The sequence below is a fragment of the Lemur catta genome, chromosome 1 (genome assembly GCF_020740605.2).
Source record: "Lemur catta isolate mLemCat1 chromosome 1, mLemCat1.pri, whole genome shotgun sequence".
In the NCBI taxonomy this organism is placed as follows: domain Eukaryota; kingdom Metazoa; phylum Chordata; class Mammalia; order Primates; family Lemuridae; genus Lemur; species Lemur catta.
The window spans coordinates 24,076,621-24,084,874 of record NC_059128.1 but is presented as its reverse complement, the minus strand read 5'-3'; positions in this window follow the sequence as shown (position 1 = coordinate 24,084,874).

The window sequence follows — 8,254 nt, the reverse complement described above, 5'->3', positions numbered from 1 at the left end:
AACTGTGATAAACTACCTGAAGCAAAGTGAATAGCAGAAGGTTCTGGTACAGTCTGGAAGGTGGGGCCTTCTAGGTGGCAGGTGCAAAGACTGGGGCCAAAGGGGAGTGGGTATGGGCTGTGGAGGGGTATAGAGGGACCACAGGAAACTGTCACAGGAGGCCTTCCTTGTAGACCACAAACTAGGGCCTCTTTCCTAACTGCAACAGGGGGACACTGGATGTGCATTTTACAAAGCGCTCCCGGGCCACTGTGTCTTGGAGAATGGATTTCAGAGGGCCAGAAAGGATGCAAAGAAACCAGCCACTGAGGTCTTGGCAAGAGATAATGGTCGTGTGGAAGCCAGGCTCAAGGGAAGCATCTCTGCACCCCTCTTTCTGTCTCTAGCCAAGTACCTATGTGATTAGAAAAAAATTCCGGGGCTGCTGGGGGTTGCTGACAGAGGAGACGTCTTCATCCATCTCTCTGTGAGATGCCTTCCTGAGCCTCGTGCCCAGAGAATCCCACGCGTTCCTCGACTTCAGCACATTTGAAAAATCTCAGCTCTGTTTCCCAGCCTGCTCGAGCGTGCATTTATCCAAGTCAAATATCATCTGCGATCCTGCTGCCCACTCCCCCAGCCCATCCCTGTGCGGCTGCCCCCCACCCCCACCACCGGGGTCTTTTGCAAGCCTCCCTGCTTCATTCCTGAAGTGTGTGAACACTGCCAGCAGTTACACTCCATTTAGACATTATTTTGATGATGAAATTATGTCTTCCCCTGCTGCTCATTGTCTTCCGCAGAATATAGGAGACTATGGTGGTGGTCTCTCCTGAGGGCTTCCCCCCCTTTTAAATAATTCCATAGCTATCCCACTCCCCACCCTCATTTGAATCATCAAATTGATTATTATCCTTGTGGCTGACGCATCTCAAAAAATGCAAAGCCCCAAAAGAAGGCTTGGGGCATGACTTACAGCTCATTTTGGTCCAGTGGCAGCCCATAATATTTGGGTTCATGGAGGGAGCAGAGGACGGGGATGCAGGTGTGTTCATAGCTGGGGATTCAGGTGTGTATTTGAAAGCGTTTACTTGTGTGCCTCCGAGTGGATGTGGCAGGTAAGTCGGTTGTTTTAACTACAGTGTATTTTCCTAAGCAGACAGGAATTTATTTGCTCATGTCTGTGTCCTGGGTGCACTTTTGAGAGCTGCCAATGAATAGAGCATCACTTTACACATCCAGAGAGCATTTTATAGATGCATGCCCTGCATGGAGCCGTATGAGAACCGTTCAGAATTGATTGGCCCAGGTGGGAAGAGCTGGGGAGGGAATCTGTTTCTCTCCTGCTCTCTGGGCGGGTGGGGGGGGGTCTTACTTGCTGGCTTGACCCTTCACACTTTTGCACACCAAACACAGGGTATGAGGCTAGGAATTTCTAAAGTGATGGCCTCTTCTCTTTGGTGCGTGGGTGGAGAAATGTGATTTGTTTTTAATTTGGAAAACAAACCCATCCCAAAAGGCTTAGCGGTGAGTTTGCTAGGCCTGCCAATTAAAAGATGGTTTGGGGGTGGCAGTGGGGGTATGTAAACACCAAATCTCCACCCACCCCCCCCAACACCAGGCCCATCTGGCAGTTGGATTTTTTTTCCCCCTTAAACTGTGAGAGGGCAGGCCTTACAGCTCTAAAACCCAGTCCTCCTACTGCTCAGGAGGGGACCTCGCGGAGTGTGAGCGTCTTATTCCATTGAAGTCCCTCTGGCTCACCCCCCTCCCCCCACCCCAGCTTGATTCTGTCACTTTAAGTCCAGCCCCTGAGAGATAGCCAATGGGAGCCAAACCATACATCGGTCTCCCAGCCTTAAAGCTACAGTAGGGTTAGTGGGCTCCAAGTCTCGGGTGCCCCAGCCTCCTCCTCCGCTCCGCGTCCCCTCTGCCCGCCGGCGCCGGAGTGCGCGGATGAGTGGGAGCGCGGGCTGTGCGCGCGCGGCTCTCTGCCTCCCGCTGCCCGCCGCGGCCGCGTCCTGCCACTCTGCCTTCTCGCGCGCACTGTGCCCCTGCCCGGACTCGCGCCTCGCCTGTGCCCTTCACTCGCTCTTCCGCGCGATTTCCCCGCCGCCTTTCGCCACCAACTGGGAATGCTAAAACGGGACTGATGGACGTGTCCGAACTCTGCATCCCGGACCCCCTCGGCTACCACAACCAGTAGGTGCCCTGCTTTTCGGTCTGTCCTTCTGCCCGTCCGGTTGTCTCTCTCCTGGGGATCACAGTTCCTCTTCCACACATTCTTGTGTAAAAGTGGCAGGGACCTCCGGGGGCACTTGGGGGACGTGGAAGGGGAAAAGCCTCACACTTCCCGGGTTTCCTTCTCGGGCGTAAACCCGCCTCCAACTTTTCCTGCACCCCCTTTGACAAACCCTCACTTTTAGACAAGAGGAGCGCTTTCTCATACTCTTTCTTCCTTTTGCTCTCCTCTCTGATCTTGCTCCTCGGTGAGAAAATATTTGAGTTTTTGTGGAATGGAGCAAGAGGGGAGGCAGAAGCGCCCAGAATAGGTGCAGGGATGTGGTTGCAAGGATGTCCTGTCCCGTCCGATAAAGCCTCCCTCGGGCGCTTTGATGTATTATTTCCATCCTGGGGACCAAAAATGATCCCAGCAAGGGGGAGAACATCGAACGTGCCGTGGCGGTTTGGAAACTGCAGGCGACCAGTGTCCCGCTCGCCCCGCGGTCGCGGTGCGGCGCCCCGAGGGTGCGCACGTGGCGCGGCGGACCCAAAGCGCCCCAGGGATGCGGGCGGCGTGGCTCCCGGTGCGCTGAGCTCCGCACGCCCTGCGAGGGGAGCGCGCATCCCGCCAGGAGCCCGGGCAGCCGGCCGGGCAACGCGTCCTAGGCAAAGTTCGTTCGCGGCTTTGGGGGAGGCTGCGCCCATCGGAACGGACGGGCCGGTTTCCCTGGCCCCGGGCAGATGTGCGCTCGCAAAGCCAGAACCTAGGGTTGTCGGAGGGATTTGGGGCGGTGGCTTCGAGACCGGACTCCCAGGAATCGCGCGTCCCCAACCCCAGGCAGCCGGCCGGGCGCAGAGTGGGAAAGTGGAGAACTGATGCCCAGAGAGGCGGGAGGCTGCCCCGCGCGCCCTGCCCGGGCTCTCCGGGTCCCACTCTGGCCACCCACGGTTTCCCTCCCAGCGCCCTCCGCGGTCGCCGCGCGCCTGCCCGGGTACCTGCCTGGGTCTCCTTTTGGGCGCTCCGCGTCCCACCGCGCCCCCCGCGGGTGTCCCGGCGTTTGGGTGTGTGCTTGGGCAGAGTGGTCCCTCAGCAGGCTTAATAAATAATAATAATAAACATCTAGGTTCTCGCGGACAGCTTTCCTGCTTAACTTTGTGCTCTTCTTCCTCTTTTTTTTTTCTTTTTTTTTTTCCGAAGCAAACTAAACTGTCAATGTCAGTGTTTCTCTCGTTCCACCGTCCTTGCATTTTTGTACCACTAGCTTCTCCCCCACCCCAAGAACCACAACCACATTTCTAAATCAAATACTCTGGATAATGTGGGGTCCCAGGAAGTACCTTCCCCCGCCCCTCTGCACAGACTACTTGCACCCACGGTGGGCCAGGCGGGACAGACCAGGCAGCTTCGTCCCGGCCTCCAGGCTTCTGGTTTTAGGATTCCCCCCACCCCGTCCCCCCGGGCAGAGGGTCCTTTAGATGCGCTGTAATGTCAGGAGAAGGCGGAAGGCGTGGGACTCGGAGATGAGGGGAATCCTTAATTACAGTGGATTTGGATTTCCATGCTCTTGAAAAGTGGCTTTCATTCCCTTTAAAGGTTACACTGATCCCAGCTTGCGTGGCTGGGGGGGGGGTGTTCGTGAGCTGTGGACAACGTTCGGTGCTTGTGGGACATGATTTCCTCACATAGAATTACCAAGTATGACAAATATTGGATATTTAAATTATTTAGGCTCCCTCTCTCCAGAGGTGACTTCTTTAGTTGAGCTTGAAATATCTATGTATTTGTCCCTGGCACAAGCCATAGTCAATAAATATGAAAATTCGTATGAAGGAAGTACATTCTTTGATTGTGTTGACCAGGAAAGCAAGGAGAGAGAGGGAGGTTTAACAGCTGGGCAATCCATCCAGTTGACGGCAATCCTGGCTTGAGTTTGAGGAGAAATATGGGCAGAGAGGTGATGTCAGGGAAGCAGCAAAGGGGAAGGAGGTGGCCCAGGTCCCGGGGGTCTGGCGGGGGTCTGAAGTGGAAATCACTTGTAAACTAAGCTTGACAGTATTTGGGTTCCCAACCCTTCCTGGATTCTTTGCAGAGAATTAGCTTCTCACTCCATGGGGCACAGGAAAAGACAAAAATATACCTGCTGTCTGTACCAAGGAACTAAGCATCCCTGGGAGATGTCATTTCTCAGAGCCCAGGATCTGCTGGGCAGCAGCCTTGGGCATTGGAGAGCTGGCCCCACGTACAGATGTGTGCCTCTTGGTGAGCGTTTGCATTTGCTATGCTGCAGAGGTGCGTCATTTCCAAGGACAAACTTGTGTCTGGGGAGGCATCTTTCTGACCTTTACCCCAGGGTTTTGTGACATAGCATTAGCGCCATGGGTAGCCAGGTAACAAAATGGAGGGCTGCATTCCTTGGTTTGGTGGAAGGATAGTAGGATGAACCCGTTCATTAAGGTGCCAATGTTTCGTGGGGAACCTGTATGTGAGTGGGTTCGTGTTCTCTGTACACAGTTTTCACCCATGTGGATTAGCTGACATTCCCGGACTCAAGAAAACCCAAGGGCACAGGAACCAGAGTTCAGGGAGAAAGAACTCTCCAGCCCTCCCTCTTGCTTCTAACACACAGAGAGCATTTTTCAGTGACTCAGTGTCATTCTCACTTTTCCAGGTGAGAAATGAACACACACAGAGATACATACGTACCTTGGTACCTTTCTCTCCTTCATTTTCATTTTCCTGTCACCGATCCTGTAGGTGACTCCATTACCCTTTCTAATCAATATTTTATGTACATGTATAATCAGCCGGAGTGGGAGTCAGTGTGCTCTCCTGCGTGTGCCTGTGTACAAATGGGTCCATGACTGGACCAGCTGGAGACCCGCCGCACACAACCGCGAGAGCAAGTTGGGGTATGTGGGGGTGGGGGGATGCCTGACCCACCTCCGATGAATACTTTGCTCTTGTTAAAGAAACAAAGAACAAACTGTCCCGAAGGTAAAATATGTGGGTTCACACGTAGGAAAAATGCCACATGGTAATTCAGAATCAGTGACCCGGAGAAAAACAAAAGGGGAAATTAATTTTTAATGGTACATTTAAAAATAAATCAGAGTGAGGACATTAGTCTTGGTTTTCCAAGGGAGGGGTTCTAGGAAATAAACCTTTATGTGCCTGCCACCCCTCTGGAGATGCGGGCTGCCGGGGAAGAGGATGGGTCGTCGCAGGAGTTGCTTGGGCCCGAAGGCGACAAAGTGGGAGGAAACGTTAGGTCAACGTTGGAGGCCCCAGTGCCAGTTAAGGCCCTTTCCAGCTCAGTGAGATCCTGACAGCGCTGGAAATTTCCTCTTGGAGCTTACTATTTCCCTAACCCTTTTCATTTTAGAAACAATCCTCTATTTTACCAATAATTAAGACATATAAAAAGATCTGTTCCTTAAAAAAAAAAATGAAGCAAAAACCTGGCCCACCAAACAGGAACCTTTTCATTGTATTGATTTGGAGCAATCAATAAATATTCCATTTAGTCCAGGAGAGGAGGGGCAGAGGGGACTTTCGGGGAAAGCACTTCGAGGGAGGTGGCTGTGAGAGAGATTTCATGTCACACTCTGCCTTCTCAGATTACCCCAGCCCTCGCTGGGGGCGGGGGGCAGCTTATAACTTTGTCCTGCATGCGCCATTCATGTTCCTGATAATCAGATATTTTGCCAAATGGTTTTAAAGATAATTTAAACTCATTGAAAAAGTTTGTCTCCTCCCTTGGTCCTCTGCAGAATGCCTTGTTTCTTTTGAGCAAAGATCTGCATAGCTCTAGAAGGCTGGTGGAAGGATGTGTGTGAGGGAGAGACATTGAGGGAGTGTGTGCATCGGGGTGGGCCCTGGAGTTCGCTGTGAACGAGTAGGATTCAGAAGGAGAGACAAGGCCAAGACAGCAAACAGACAAGAGACAGAATGCTTTTGACTGGCCCTGCAGCGCCCCTGCCTAGAACTCATCTTCCCAGGTATTTTAAGTGACTTCCTCAAAATGATTAAAAATCTTGGTGGTTCCAAATTTAAGGGAAGGAATAGCAGCTATTTGGACCATAATTCACTCCTTCAAAGTAAAGCCCAGCCCACACCCTGAACACCTCCGGTCTGTCGTCCTCCCCTACCTACCGGCCGTCGCCGGGTCTCTGTCCATCTGTCTCCGGAGCGAGTGCTCTTCCCGCTGGACGAGGAGCTCTGCCCAGAATTAGCCAAGACTAATCGCAGAGGCCCTGGGAGCTTCTGTCTTGGAGTCTGCTGGCTCTTGACTGAATGTTACCATGGGGGACCCCTGCTCAGCTTGAATGCTCAACCTCTGGGGTCCTCCAGAGACACCGTAGTCCCCAGAGGGTGCGAGAGCCAAGGAGGGGGCCACCAGTGCAGGGCCCAGGAAGCTGAGAGGGCACAAGTTAAAGATAGGCTGGCATCAGACAGATCTGAGCCCAGAGGCTTCCTGAACGTCCCTCCTGTTTGCCCTTGAAGCCATGCACTGATTTCTAGAGATAAATCAAAGACCTTCTTAGCATGTGTGCACTGGCGATCCTTGATTGGGCTTCGTCTCTGGTGAGTTTCACCTTTCTCAGTCCCAGCAGCCTCAGACGTCTGGGGAACGGTCACCGACGTGGTCATTCCTTGGAGGAGGGGCCCATAGGCTTTGATGGCCCTGGTGTCCCCTGGCGTGGCTGGGTGGCCTGGGGCAGGATTACATCCTGGTTGCCCCATCAGTTGGTGTGGCCTTGTCCCTGCACAGGGAGGTTGTGGTGTTTATAATTGCAAATGTAATTAGCAGACCAGCTCTGGGGGACTGGGATGCTCAACTTCCCCGCACATCACTCTGACCCCTGTGATGGCTGGCCCCGCAGATTAACCCTCACCGGGCCAGTCTGCCTCCTGACGCTGCTGGGGCCACTGACCTTCCACTGATAATGGCAGTGCTGTCCTGAGACCAGACTCCTTCCTCGGGGTGGGGTGGAGGGTTGTCAGGGCAGTGACTGGGAGAGTTCCGTAGCTGGGTTTTTTTCTTCCCTGGGGCACAGGGCTGGTGACCCTCACCTCTTGTGACAGTGCGACCCTTCCTGTGTGGTGGGCCATGCTGGGGCCTTTCTTCCCTCGCTTTCTCGGCCACACTGGAAGGACGTGATGGGAAGACGCAAGCTGGTCGGTTCTGTGGCTCTGGAGGGACTCATGGTGACTTCTGTCTCGTGCTCCTGGGGCTCAGCGGGCAGTGGCTTGTATTTGCCCATGAGTGAGCTTCTTCCCAGGGCCAGCTTGTGGGAAGTGACTGCTTGCTGGCTCCTGGGCTCTGAGCGGGGGTTCCACAGAGCCGGGCAGCTTCGGGTGGTCCCACTCAGAGATGGATGGGGAGGCCGTCGTAGGAGAGAATGGGCTCAATTTGTTTCTGGGGACAGAGACCCCCAGACTAACCATCTGACAGAAAGACACTGAAACACCAGACAAGTAGGGAAACACGGAGCTGCGTGGTCTTTCCCTCCACGCTACGAGTGTGCTTGTGTTAGCCTCTCTAGGGTGCCTCTCTGTGCTGATCAGGATTAAAGTCAGAAAGGATCTTGACAGGACCTTTATTTACAAGTCATGGCTAAAGGGAGTGTCAAGCCCTTTCATGGTGCTGTTGAAGCCCCTGTGGTAGAGGCTATTTCTGAACCCTGAAACATCAAAAGCCACGTCCATCCTTCAGGGAGTTTCCGCCATGGGAGGGGTGTGTGTGCAAATGCGTGAGTGTGTAAGATGGGGTGGCAGTGGCAGGGGCTCTGCTTTGCACATAGTCCCTGCTGCCTGCTGCACCCTTGCCTGGGCTGCAGTCTGGCTGTGGCCACATTCCGTAGGGGCTGCCATGCCTTGGGATTGGTTTGTCCACGGTGTGAAGGGGAAGGGAGAGGGACCTGAGCGGCTTGTGCCTGCAGCCCGGAGTATTTCAGTCCTTCTTAAGGGCCTGTCCTCAGTTTTCTGGCCCAGGTCGTCGGTCTGGGCCAGACCCCGGAGAGGGAGAGAAGGGAGTCCTGCCCTTCTCTC